Source organism: Bos indicus, chromosome 15, assembly GCF_029378745.1.
Source record: "Bos indicus isolate NIAB-ARS_2022 breed Sahiwal x Tharparkar chromosome 15, NIAB-ARS_B.indTharparkar_mat_pri_1.0, whole genome shotgun sequence".
NCBI lineage: Eukaryota > Metazoa > Chordata > Mammalia > Artiodactyla > Bovidae > Bos > Bos indicus.
In genome coordinates, this window is record NC_091774.1 from 44,267,754 (window position 1) to 44,282,166 (window position 14,413).

Sequence of the window (14,413 nt, forward strand, 5' to 3'; positions counted from 1 at the left end):
GGAACCACCTACCATGTCGGCGGCCTAGACGAAAGAGGAATGCCTCTGCGAAGTCTCGCGATCTACCGAGCACGGGGGCGGGGTTATCGCCTCACTTCCTGTCTGGGAGGCAGGGTCGCGGGCGGGGCCTCTTTGGCGTCGCGGGTCTCGCGCGACTTCGGGTCTTGGCGTTTTCCTTTTCCTGTGGGCTCCCTGTTAATTACAGGGCTGTTCCGGAGGCTGCAGTGGGCGGGGTATCGTTTCTGTGATGTCCCGCGGGAGCTCGCGCTCAGAGGCTATCTGTCTCGGAAGGCGGGGTTTGGCGCCCTAAGGTGCATTCGGTTGTGGCTCTGTTGGGCCTGGCTTTTTTCCCAGCGCCAAGGCCCCGGAATCCGCCGGGACCACCGTGTTTCTCAGCTCTTCACCAACAGCCCCATACCTCAGCGACCCCGCGCTTCTCGCTGTGTAAGAACACAGCGAGGTCGTCTTGGCCCGGGCGGTAGCGGTTGCTTGCGTGTCCCTTGGCTGCATTGAGGGACTGTTTGACCCTCAGTGTGCCCACCCGGTCTCTCTGTCTGCACCCTTTCAAGTCTTCGTAGATGTCTCTACCACCCTCTGGGAGTTGCTCGGCCCACACTCTTGAGTGGGCTCAAGGTGTTCTTTTCTCCTTGTGCCATTGTCCTGGGCATTTCACTTTAAACAAACTCCTTTTAGGGACCTCTACACCAGGTTGCTTTGGGGTCCTTTGTTCTCCAGACTGTAAATCTACTCGTCCATTTTAATTTTCCCTGGAACCTGCTTGGCATGCTCATGACCTCGTCTTCTGGACCAGAGAACCGCTCCTCGATCTGGACTGTGGAAGAGTCTTCTCTTGTAGAACTTCTCTGACTCATTCAGTTATTGTTGCTTACTTCTCCCCACTGTGCTACCTTAAAATCTACCACAAAACTCTTCTACTTGTTAGTCCATATTTATCTTTCCTACCATACCAAATTCCTTAAAGGCTGGAGGATTGTTTTCTTTTACCCATGCACTCCTAGCTCCCGGCAGGAAGTACACGTTCAACAAATGGTCCTTAACTGAATGAATGCACCTGCCCTCACCTCCCTTTGTAGATTAAAGTGGAAGAGGCGACTTCCCGTTTTAAGTCTTAACCTGTGTTCAGGATCACCTTCCTCAGTTAACTCTAGTGTGGGCTGTGTGTGCGAATTTTCTGTTCCTTGTTCCCTTCAGCTAAAATATAGTTTAGCTAAAGTATCCTAAATTCTCCCTGTTTCTGTTTATTACCTCTCCTCTTTCCTTTTCAGGCAGGCTCCCCAAAAGAATAGTCAACAAATCCTGTTAATGCTAGCTTCCCATTCATTGTTCAGTCCACTGCCATCTGGCTCTCAGCCCCATTATTTCAATGAAATTGCTCTTACCAATGTCATCAATTCACCAAACACCAAACTGAATGGCCCCTTCCTCATATCACTTGTTTTTCCGTTTTACTTTACCCATTTGACTTCTTTTTCTAGCTCATCTCTTGCCTTCCTCCGTCTTCCCTTCAGGTTCTTCTAACTTTGTCCACCATTTAAATATTGGTGTTCTTCAGCCTTCTGCCTGTCCCCCTGTTTTCATAGTACACAGTCTTCTTGGGTGAACTCGTCTTGAGTGGCTTCAATTCACATCTCTGTTGCTGAGCTCCATAATCATTCACTTATGGTTAATTTCTGGTTAGTGTCTCAGCCATTCTAAGATAAACTAGATAGACAAATCCAAAGACTTGACTCTTTTCCAGCTCACTGGTGCCTTCCTTATTCTATATCTTGGTGCGCAGCCTTGGCAACCTATATAGTGATGTCAGGGAGACTTGAAAATTGTCCCCAAACATTCTTTTCCTCTAATACATTGTCATCATGTCGTTTTTTCTATACCTAGCCTCCTTTTTTAGCCTTTGTGCTAAAAAGCACAGCTTTCATTAACACCCTTATCATATCTCTTATCTGGAGTTCAGCACCCTCTTGTGATCACCCTGTCTGCATTCTAAACCTCCTCCAATCCCTCCGTCCTTCACACCTCTGTCAGGTTAATCTTTCCAAAATGACTCATCCCTTCGCTTCATAAAAAAGTTTGGAACAGAACGACCTATTAGCTACAGAACACCGCCCACTTGCCTTTCCAGACTAACCTGAGCTTTTTCCCTACACAAGCTTTCGCTGCAGCCAAACTTCCCCTTCTACCTTTTTTCCTGTGCTAGTGTCATTTCTCATGCCTGGAGTACTTATCTTTTTCCTAACCAGATGCCCTGAAGTTTCTTCAACCTTGAAGTCCTACTTTACATTCTGCTTCTTCAAGAATATTCCAGTCCACAGTAAGAATAGCCAAATACACCTTGCAGTTTACAAAATATGTCTGTCTGCCTGCGTGGGCAGCTCTATTAGCCCCCTTGTATGAATGAGAGAGTTGAGACACAGAAGATTTACTGATTTGTCAGAGGCTACAGAGCAGCTGCCAATCAGAGCCTAGACCTAGCCTTAGGTTTTTTTCTTCGGATCTCCTGCTTTTACCTCAGTAATCACTCCCTCTGATCTCACGACATTATGGTCTTCATCACTCCTTCAATCCTTATTCACACACTGTCTGTACCAGCAGAAAGAGCCTTGAGAGTTGGGGGCAAGGCATAAGAGACATCATCCTCTATTTGACATCAAAAGTGGCCTGTAAGTGCACAAGTACCTGGAAACGACCCTTGGTAAGATGGTCTGTGAATGGAGGTAAGCTGGGCAGAGTTTGGGGAATGAAAGGTTACCTTCAAGTATCTAGTAAATAGGAACTGGAGCAAGGACCAAGATAGCCCAGGGCGTGGAGGGAGAGTGGTTGGTGGGACACTGCTTCTGGACAGTTGTGTCAGGTTTCTTGGTTACAAACGGGCTACATCTTATCCCTCAGGCCACCCATCTGAATGGAAGGCCTTCTTGAGCGGTCCAGCACTGAAGTTGGGTTCTGTGTTCACCTGACATTCTTCCTGTTGATAGTTTGATCTCCAGGGTAGGGAGAGTGCCCTGGACAGTTGTCTGCTTTTGGTTTTCTAGCCAGCTCCCTCTTCTTCCCAAGGAAATCATGTAACTTTAACATAAGGCTCCCGTGGGGTTTGTCAGCGTGGGTCAGTTTCCCTGAGTCAGCCAGCTCTGAGAGAGCTATCCTATGCTATGCTAAGTCGCTTCAGTCATGTCTGACTCTGTGTGACCCCATAGACGGCAGCCCACCAGGCTCCCCCGTCCCTGGGATTCTCCAGGCAAGAACACTGGAGTGGGTTGCCATTTCCTTCTCCAATGCATGAAAGTGAAAAGTGAAAGTGAAGTCGCTCAGTCGTGTCTGACTCTTAGCGACCCCATGGATTGCAGCCTAACAGGCTCCTCCGTCCATGGGATTTTACAAGCAAGAGTACTGGAGTGGGGTGCCATTGCCTTCTCCGCTGAGAGAGCTAACAAAGCTAAATTCTGTATATGCAAAGTTAAGTAGATGCTAGACAGGAGGTACTGGGTGACCTCATGTCACCAGGCACAGGGGGCATGATCGTGGACATGACCCCTGAGAGGCCTCTTTCTCTGTGACATCTCTTCTGAAGTAGAGCATGGCCTGTGACATCTCAGACATGTGGACTCTCCTCAGAGAGTCAGGGCCTCAGAAAATGCCTGCGAAATGAGCAGAAGGGAGACAGTGCTGGGCAGCAGCCTGGTGAGGCAGGTATTTGCAGTGCTGACCTTCTTACTCCTCCCTTAGCCCTCTCTCCAGGTGGCCTTGTGAACACACTGCCACCTGAAGAAGGCCCTGGTGGTCCCTTTCTCTTCCTTTCCTCTCTGGGTTCCTGATTTCATCAGCGATTCTTCAGACGGCAACAACAGCCTGGGTGCATTCAGCCTTGCTTTCTTGCTCTCCATCTTCAGAGTCGTACATTTGGAAACATGTTGCTCTCCTTTTTCAAGTGGGGCTTCACTGGTGGCTCAGGTGATAAAGAGTCTGCCTGCAGTGCAGGAGACCCAGGTTCGATTCCTGGGTTGGGAAGATCCCCTGGAGAAGGAAATGGCAATCCACTCCAATATCCTTGCCTGGAAAATTCCATGGGCAGAGGAGCCTGACAGACTACATACAGTTCATGGGGTTGCAAAGAGTCGGACACCACTGAGCGACTTCACTTTCATTTCTTTCTCCTTTTTCAAGTAGAGGATTGTTAATTTAAGATGGGACGAGTCAGGGTGTCTTTTCTAAGTGAGAATTTGAGAAAAACTCAGATCCGAATTTACTTCAGAAAGAATTTTAAAACTTACATGTCATAGAAAAGACAATACATGAAAGAAAAATTTGAAAAAATATAAGTACAAACATCTCAAATTATAATACCTTACAATACTGTTTTCATGTCTGATTATTACCTTTCAGTTGTTATTCACATGGAGACATAGCTGTCTGCAAAGCTGATGATCATGGTACACAAATCTTTTTGTATTCTGTTTTTGGTTTAATACTATTACATTTTTTCTGTATCACTACCCAGTATTCATGATTATTATTTTTAACAGCTAGTAGTTTATCTTCAGCACATACTATAATTTACTAAGCCATTTTCTCGTGTGTTTTTTTTTTTTTTCCTTTCTTATTGTTCTCATTGTGTTCTTTGCTATTGAAGAAAATGATGCAATGAACACTGGTGTATGTGTGGCTTTTTTCTTCTTCTGTTGAATAACTTGTCTAGGATAAATTCCCAGGAGTGAGATTACTGTATTATAGGGTATGAACATTTTTATGATTCATTTTATGTTGCTATATGTATGTATATTTTTTCCAAATGGATTGTACCAATTTATGCACCATCAGCACGTGTGGTTTCCAGTTTAAACTACACCAGGTTCAGAGTTTTTGCTTGTTTTATTTTGTTTTTGCTTTTATCAGTAGTTTTTGATACACCCACAATATGGCATTTAGGGGAAAATTCATAGGACCACACAAGGTTTTCTTTATTACAAAGTAAAAATAAATATAATTCAAGGACTAAGAGTCCTTCCTTTCTGTGTTGGATAGATTTTTAAAAAAAATCTCATTGTTCTGTGTGGCAAATGCATTCCTAACAGCTTTGTTGGAAGCTAGGATGGAAAACCCTGCTGCCATTAAACTCAGAATAGCAAAATGTGAAGGGAAGAATGCCAGGATCTTCGAGGGCAGTTCATCCAATAGCACAACGAATTCAATTGCTCTTGAGTTTTATTTTAGATGATAAAATTCATGGAAAGAACACAAAAGTTTTGGTTCATTTCCTACCCCTGATTTCACTAGCTGAATGATTTTGAACAAGTAGCATTTTCTCTTTCAATCTTAGATTACTTGTCTGTATAATGAAAAACTACCGTGATTCATTCATTCATTTTAGAAATACTTATTGGGCACATGCTGTGTATTCAGACACTATGTATGGGTGCCAGGCAGTGAGGGGAAGGCGCCATGGTGAACACAAAAGACAAAGTCCTGCCCTAGGACTGTGCCTAAAACAGGCAGTGAGCAAGCACACAGATAAATAATGTATCACATTCAACACAGTCTAGCATAGAGTAGGCACTCTCTCTTTACTTGGTGTTTCTCCCTCCCATTTCCCCCCCTAAAATGTATGCTATTTTGATGATAATTTGTTCTGTACTACCCATGCAAACAATCTTTGAAATTCTAACTCCCAGTATGGTACAGAGTGACTTGCTCTGTTATTCCTTGGCCAGGTTACAGAAACCCGGTTAATCTCTCCCTTCTCTCACCTCTGGGAGTGGGATCTTAAGGGAGATGGTTTGTAAGCAAGGTAACATACGTGAGGTTTCCCTTCTGTCTTGCCATCTTTCACTTTAATTTAGTTCAAGTCGCTTCATGACTTAAAGTGGAGGTCATAAGCTGATGGCTGGTATACTTTGTTTGACTCATGCTGTTATGATTTTTTTTTAATTTAGTTGGTTGCCAACATTTAAAATTTTTTTTTTAAATTTGGATTTCTGGTGTTTTGAAAAAACTAAGACTTGGCAACACTGGACCCACATTCTTTTAGGTGAGGCTCTTTACTGTTTATATGACTAACCCCTGGAGGCATTTGAATTGGCTACCCCTGGCTTAAGTACGTTCTGCCAAGCAAGCCCCTTAACTTTCCCAGGTCAGGGAATATAGAGGGGAGAGAGAAGAGCTAAATAATTGTGAAAAGGAAGAAGGGGATAGAAATGGGATCATTTGGCCTTCCCTTGCTTATCTTCAAATCAGAGACTTATTGCATGTGCATGCTCAGTCATGTCTGACTCTTTGCAGTCCCATAAACTGTAGCCCGCCAGGCTCCTCTCTCCATGGAATTTTCCAGGCAAGAATACTGCAAGCACAAATACCATTTTGTACTTCAGGGGATCTTCACGATCCAGGGGTAGAACTCATGTCTACTGTGTCTCCCGCATTGGCAGGTGGATTCTTTACTATTGTGCCACCTGGGAAACCAGAGACTCATTGCTGTGCCTTTAATTTAACCTTACCCTCACAGAGTTAATTCAATTGCTCTTCTAAGACAGAAATCAAATACTTACTACTTTATATTCTTACCCCGAGTTGTGCCCACTGGTTTGGAAAGCCATGCCACTTCCTCAGATACCCAGAATGGTCATTCAGAGTCTATTGCAACTGTTCTCAAAGTGTAGTCTAAAGGCCCATGGAGGGGGTCCCTGAGACCCTTTCAGGGGTTCCACAAGGTCGAAACAATTTTCATAGTAATACTAAGATGTTATTTGGCCTTTTTACTGGGTTGACATTTGCACTGATGGTGCCAAAGCCAAAGTCAAAGATGGTGTGTAAAACTGCTGGTATGTGTATTCTTCACAGCCAGGCATTTGCTTGTAAAAGAAAAGATGATAAAAAGAGAAGAGCCAGTTTCGCTGAAGAATGTCCATGTTTATTAACATTCAATCCTTGAATACAAGTTTCTTTAATATTCTGTGTGAAGAAATAAGTATGCATAAAGCACTTCTGCTGTTTATCAAAGTGAGGAACTGTAGTTGTATCCCTATTTGACTTGCACGCTGCACTAGCTTTATTATTATTTTGTAGAATACTAGTTTTATTTGAACAACTGACAGACAAACTGATTATTCAGGCTTGGGAATTTGGCAGATATTTTCTTTAAAAATGAAGAGAGCCTATCACTTCAAGAAAGAAAACACTTTATTTGTTGCCAACGATAAAATTTGGGCTTGCAAGCAAAAATTAGAATTCTGGTAAAGTTATAGCTGCCTCTGTGAATTTGACAACTTCATAACATTTACAGAATTTTCTGATGCAATTAGAGGTGATATTAAAGAGTGACTTTTTTTCTGTAATGAAATATGTCAATATTTGGAATATTTGCATTAATCATTGAATCGGTATTTTCCAAGTCAGTGCTTGGTGTTATAAAAATTATGCCTGGGTTAAAGAGTATTTCAAAGTGTTAAAGCAGACCGGTGGATGGCAATATAACAGAATAAGAAAAGTTCACTGATGGAGTATCAGCTTCCACCAACCTTGAAGAAACTACTGCTCTTGGATAGCCTCTGCCTACAGTAGCTTGAAGAAGGACTTCCATTCCTGGCCAGATATTGAAGTCAGGCTACGTCAGTGAGATCACTGAATCCTACCATTAGACCACCAGGGACCAGTGGTCAGTGATAAGGTTCTAGCCAGTCAGTTGTGTAGAAATGAATTTCCATATAGAGATGGAAAGTAGTGAAGCAAGTAAAGTGTTTGTTGCTGCTGCTAAGTCGCTTCAGTCATGTCTGACTCTGTGCGACCCCATAGACGGCAGCCCACCAGGCTCCGCTGTCCCTGGGATTCTCCAGGCAAGAACACTGGAGTGGCTTGCCATTTCCTTCTCCAATGCATTAAAGTGAAAAATGAAAAGTGAAGTTGCTCAGTCGTGTCCAACTCTTAGTGACCCCATGGACTTCAGCCTATGAGGCTCCTCCGTGCATGGGAATTTCCAGGCAAGAGTACTGGAGTGAGTTGCCATTGCCTTCTCCGAGTAAAGTGTTTATTAGGAGGCAAAAGGGTACGTGTGGATAGACACATGAGTGGGCTCAGAGAGAGAGCTTGCCCTCATGGTAGTTTAAATCACTTTTATGAGGCATTTCTTCTGGATTTCCTTTGGCCAGTCATCGCTGCCTTATTCTGAGTCCATATTTAGCTTATCTCAGTGTCCTCTGATGTGTGTACATGCATGTCTTAGCCAAGATGGATTCCAGTGAAGAGGCCTATGGGGTAGCTTGACATCGCTTCCTATGAATTGATGCCCTCCCTTTTGACCTCCAGGGAGCTTTCCTGTGTATGTATAGTCAGAAAGGTCTCCTTGACTTCAAGAATGAGGAATAGGTGGTCTTTTATGTCTTATTGGGCAGGGCTTAGCTTCTCCCTCCTGCTCTTTTTGAGTATCTGTGCACAGCAGACGAACTCCGTCTGCCCAGCCTGGGGCCCATCTATCTCCTGACTCACTACCACTTGTTAAATTTTGGTGTACTATCAAAGAAGATTATCTACAATTATCTAATAAGGCTATTAAAATACTTCTATCTTTTCCAACTGTATAGCTGTTTGAGGCTGGATTTTCTTCATATACTGTAAACAAAACAACATGTAATAGATTGACTGAAGAAGCTGGTGTGGGAAAAGCCAGCTTCTATTAAGTCTTCTGCTGAGCCAGACATTAGGAGGTTTGCAAAAAGGCAAAAACAATGTCACTCTTCTCACTAAATTTATTATTTGAAAGTATTTTTTCCTGAAAAGTATGTTATTCATGTTGACTTGTAATAGGTTTATTGTGTTTTAATGAATTAATATTTTAAAATTATCTCACTTTTAACTTATAATATGGTAAATGGCAGTAGATATAACCACATAAGTAAAATTTCTTTGGGGTCCTCAACACTTAAAGTAAGTAAAGTGGTTCTAAGACTAAAAGGTTTGATATTCTCAAAAGTCTAGTGAAATAAACTTATCCACATTTAAATCTTTTAAGAGACATTGTCCTCACCTCCATCAGGGTTGCTACTGTGGCTGTGCTCTGGAAAGTAACTGCTCTTAGAGCCTCAGAATGAATTCAAGATAAAAGCCCGTCCGTTACTTTATTTAGTGGCATCTTGCTGGGCTCCCAAGAAGCCTGGCCCCTCCTGCCTCCTCTGTCCTTAATGCGCTTGGCTCCCAAAGACTGGAATTGAAGTGACAGTTCTCTTAAATTTGCATAATTACAGAGCTCTGAATTTGAATTAAATGAATTTTGGTTTTGTTTCTTTACAAGTAAGTACAAATATAAAACTAGGTGCACTCTTTATGCTTTTATATAATTACAAAACCTAAAACAGCTGATAAATGATAAAAAAACCAAAACAAACTAACAATATTAATATCATTTGCACATGATGTGTTGCTAAGCAAAATTGTCACCTCAGCTTAAGTGAGGTGCACCCTGTTGTGGCTAAGTTTAGCAAACTTGTGCCACATGATGGTGGTCCAGTTTCCCCACTACTGTCTGTATTCTAGGTTCTGTGGAACATTCATCATCATGCGCTGTGATTTCATTTGGGCTTCCTGTGGCGAGAATCCGTCATTTACATATTATCTGCTCCTTTTTCTTCTCATTATCCTGAGACAAAGTAATACTGGTATGAACTAGATCCTAACTTTTTAACACTGCCTCTAAAATCCCATCATGGTGGATATATAGATGACCCAGAGTATTTATACTTTAAAAAGCTCATCAGAATGAAACACTAATTTACAAAAGTTGATAGAGAGAACTCATGAGGAGCCAAATTCTCTGAACCTCATTTTCCTCAGCCTGTCTCTGATGATTTTATTTCATTTTTTAAAATACAGTCCCTATTTCCAAGGGTAATTGGGAGGATGGAGATAAAGTATATAAAGCACCTGGCATAAAGTTGGCATTTAGTAAATTTCCTTCTCTTTTCCAAAATGAAATGTTGAATCAAGCTTGTCCATTGATAAGAGAAGCACAGAAGTATCTGGGACATTTTTGAAGGCAAACCAACCCTGTAGGACACACACAACCTAGCAGACCCCTCCATGCTTTGTCTTCCCAGCAGAAATCCGGGACTGTCTTTTGGGCCCAAGTGAGAGTTCGGACTGTTCCCGTTGCGGGACGTGAGCCTCCAGTTCTAGGGACAGACATAGCCTGGACTTCTGAGGCCTTGGTTTTTGTGTCCTTTCCAGCCCTTTTCCCAAAGAAGTAAATCACTCTGCTTTGTGCTACACTTATAGGGAGTAGAGCTTGGTTTGCTTTATACGCTACTTCACACTTGAGAATATTAATGGAAAAGCCCCAGTTCCAGGCACATGTGTGGGCACAGATACAGGCATGAGCTTTATGGGGCAGTCACTAATGCACCAGAAAAACAGAAGCAGACAGATGGAGGCGACACTGATCTGCTCGTTGTGCCAACAGGACCTGCACAGTGTTGGTGCCTGGCTTCTACCCTGTTAGCATTTGCTCTGTAAGAATTGCTTCCAGTGCTTGATCCAGGAGCTAGAGCACGTTGCTGGGGTTCAATGGGACTGTCCCAGATGGTAAGTACAAAGGCACCAGAGGTTCACCTCCATCTCTGAAACAGCTCTTTTCCCATTTCATAGGAATTGAATTTCAGGTGTAGAAAGAATCAGAATTTAAAAGCCCATGGGATACTCATTGCTGAAAGCAACTCTTTAGGGAATCTGTGAGACAAAGCAAATCCTCTTGCTGCTTAATAGATCTGTTTTGTAGGCTAGGATTTTTCATGTTGGGATTTCCTTAAATTGGTGGCAGACTAAGAAACCTGGAGAGTTTGATTCAGGGTTTGGCTGCCTCCCCAGAAGGAGAGGATATGTCCTGACCCACTAAACTTCTGAAGCAGGGGAAGAATAGGTGGGCCCCTCAGGTCAGTCAGGAAAAGATTTTGAACAGACTTGCACTGACTAATGAACCATTCACCATCTATGGTGAACCCCCCTCCTACTGCAGGGAGGAGCTTGTGCCTTTCTTCTGAACGTCAGGTTTCCTAGGAGACAATCTCATTGAGAACTGTGAAGTCCTTGGAGACAGCAGCCAGGTCCCTTCATTTCATTATTCTAGAACAAGGCATGTTGCATTGGTGCATTGAGTGTCTGCTGAATGAACTTGTGCGATGAAAAAGCCAAATCAGTTCACAGCATTTAAAAACATCATCATTTTTGTTTGTTTTGTTGTCTGCAGTATTTTAAAAGTGATTTGTAGCACAGGTCTAGGTTATCTGAGGCATTAGACCATTGCAGGTACTTTGAGATCTGAATTTTGAGATTTTTAAACCTTGGACAAGCTACCTAACCTCTGTTAGTTCTCTGTTGAGAGTTTGGAGTACAGAAAAGATATGGTCTACTTAGATTTTTTAAATTAATATGTGATTTTTAAACTTAACCACTTAAACTTAGTTCTCCCCTAAGCTTTTAATTTTAACTTACAAATCTTATTCTATTTATTAATATAGAAAATTTAACAGTCACTTTAAAAGGACCTTTCATTAATATTTGAACATATTTACAGCTAATATTTGCTTTTATAAATTAATTTTTTTAAAAATAATTCAATTGTCTAGCAAATAAACATTCTAAAGAACTTAACTCTTGGAAATACAGTAAGTTAAATTTATAAAAATGGAGAATCAAATATGTCTTAAAAGTTCCAGCACTGTTGCATTATTATCCAGAATATGTAAAGAGCTCGTACAACTCACCAATGTAAAAATGGGCAAAGAACTTGAATAGACATTCTCCAAATATCACTAATATTTAGAGAAATACAAGTCAAAACCATGATGAGATACGACCTTACATTTTTTAGCATGGCTGCTATTAAAATAAAGAACAGAAATAACAAGTGTTTGTGAGGATGTGGAGAAATTGCAATCCTGTGCACTGTTGGTGGGAATATAAGATGGTGCAGATTCCTTGGAAAACAGTATTGTGGTTCCTCAAAAAATTTTAAAATAGAATTACCAGCAATTCCACTTCTGGAGTTAAAAACAGGGACTAGAAGAGATATTTTTGTGCCCGTGTTCATAGCAGCATTCTTTGCAACAACCAAATGTGGAAGGAACCTACGTGTCCCTAGACAGATGAATGGATAAACAAATGTGGTATCTACATGAAATGAAATATTCAGCCTTAATAAGGAAGGAAATTCTGACAAATGCTACAACATGAATGACCTTTAAGAACATTATATTAAATAAGCCAGTCACAAAAAGACAAATATTCTATGATTCTGCTTACATGACGTACGTAAAGTAGAAAAATTTACAAAGATAGTATGGGGATTGCCAAGGGTGCAGGGAGGAGGGGATGGAGAATAGTTTAATGATATAGAGTTTCAGTTTTGTGTTTTTTAAAAAATTTAATTATTTTATTGGAGCATAGCTGATTTACAATGTTGTTAGTTTCAAGTTTTGCCCATTTTTAAATCAGTATTTTGTTGAGTTGTATGACAGCTTTATATATTCTGGACACTAGACCCTTATCAGATAAATGACTTGCAAATATCTTCTCCCTTTCCACGGGTTGCCTTTTTGTTTTGTTGACAGTGTGCTATCAACACATTGAAAGTTTAAAATTTTAAAGTCCCATGTAGCTGTCTTTTGTCGTCTGCGCTTTTGGTGTCATACCCAGGAAATTATTGTCATAAAACTTCCCTCCTGTGTTTTCTTCCAAGAGCTTTATAGTTTTAACTCTCATGTTTAGGTCTTTGGTCTCACTTAAGATTTCTACCATGAACTAATTATACATATCTCAAGACTGTTTGACTCTAAAATCAGAAACATTCAAAAACTAAGATCATGGCATCTGGCCCCATCAGTTCATGGCAAAGAGATGGGGAAACAGTGGAAACAAGTGACCGACTTCATTTTCTTGGGCTCCAAAATCACTGCAGATGGTGACTGCAGCCATGAAATTAAAAGACGCTTGCTCCTTGGAAGAAAAGCTATGACAAACCTAGACAACTTATTAAAAAGCAGAGATATTACTTTGCTGACAAAGGTCTGTATAGTCAAAGCTATGGTTTTTCTAGTAGTCATGTATGGATGTAAGAGCTGGATTGTAAAGAAGGCTGAGTGCCGAAGAATTGATGCTTTTGAACTGTGGTGTTGAAGAAGACTCTTAAGTCCCTGGACAGCAAGGAGATCAAACCAGTCAATCCTAAAGGAAATCAGCCTTGAATATTCATTGAAAGGACTGATGCTGAAACTGAATGCTCTAATACTTTGGCCACCTGATGAGAAGTGCTGATTCATTAGAAAAAACCCTGATGCTAGGAAAGATTGAAGACAGGAGGAGAAGGGGATGACAGAAGATGAGATAGATAGATCACATCACCAACTCAATGGACATGAGTTTGAGCAAGCTTCAGGAGATGGTGAAGGACAGGGAAGCCTGGCATGCAGTCCATGGGGTTTCAAAGAGTTGGACATGACCGAGCAACTGAACAGCAATAACAAAAGTTACAAAACTAAATTCATACTAATGACAATTATTAGAATCATGGTGTTTGTTGCCAAGTTATTCTAAGTACAAGGAAGAATGAAAATATAAGCTTTGGTGTCAGTATATCTGGGCATCTTAGTGTGAGTTCTAGTCTGCGTGTGTGTTCAGTTGCTCCATCGTGTCCCACTTTTTGCGACCCCATGGGTTGCAACCTGACAGGCTTCTCTGTCCATGGAATTTTCCAGGCAAGAGTACTGGAGTGAGTTGTCATTTCTTTCTCCAGAGGATCTTCGAACCCACATCTCTTGTGTCTCCTACATTGGCAGGTGGATTCTTTACCATTGAGTCACCTGGGAAGACCCAAGTCCTAATCTACCTGCCACTTAATAGTTGCATAGTTTGGTAAGTTTTCCTGCCTGTAAAATGGAGATGCTAATTGTAATTAATTTATAGGGTTGTTATGAAGAGTAAGTGAGAACAGAAAAGAAAACATTCTGTACTATATGCCTTGGATATAGTAAGAGACCAAGAAATGTGAAAAAAATGCTATTATTTAGAACTTGTGAAACTGAAGTGGAAAAATCTGTTAGATGTGAATATGCTTGATTTGGAGTCAGGCCATTTCTTGAATATGCTGCATCTTCATTATTTAGTATGTCCTATGGTCTGGCCAGGCTGTTGTTACCTTCCATATTTGCATTTGTGGGTCAGAGTGGAATAAGCTTCCTCTGCTACTTGGAGGTTTTAGGATTCTCTGCTGTGGGCTATTTGTTGGTTCATATGGTAGTTACTGACTTTCATGTACCAGGCCTTATGGTATTTAGGGCACTGAGATGAAAAGACCAGGCCCTTGCCTTCAAGGAACTCATATTCTATTGAAGGGCAGATAATAATACAGTGTTGTAGGAAT

At 41.4% G+C, this 14,413-nt stretch overlaps 1 protein-coding gene across 5 annotated transcripts in view; it reads left to right on the forward strand.

Moving 5' to 3' along the window:
* Window positions 1–227: 227 nt before the first annotated feature.
* Window positions 228–14,413, forward strand: part of TRIM66 (tripartite motif containing 66) — a 61,386-nt gene continuing 47,200 nt past the window's right edge. Inside the window, exons 1-3 of one of the 5 annotated variants that reach the window (XM_070803703.1) lie at window positions 228–2,735; window positions 9,538–10,581; window positions 13,830–13,905. The gene's annotated coding sequence lies outside the window, so the exon portion shown is untranslated. The other 4 variants (XM_070803705.1, XM_070803707.1, XM_070803706.1 and 1 more) reach the window with 4 other exon arrangements.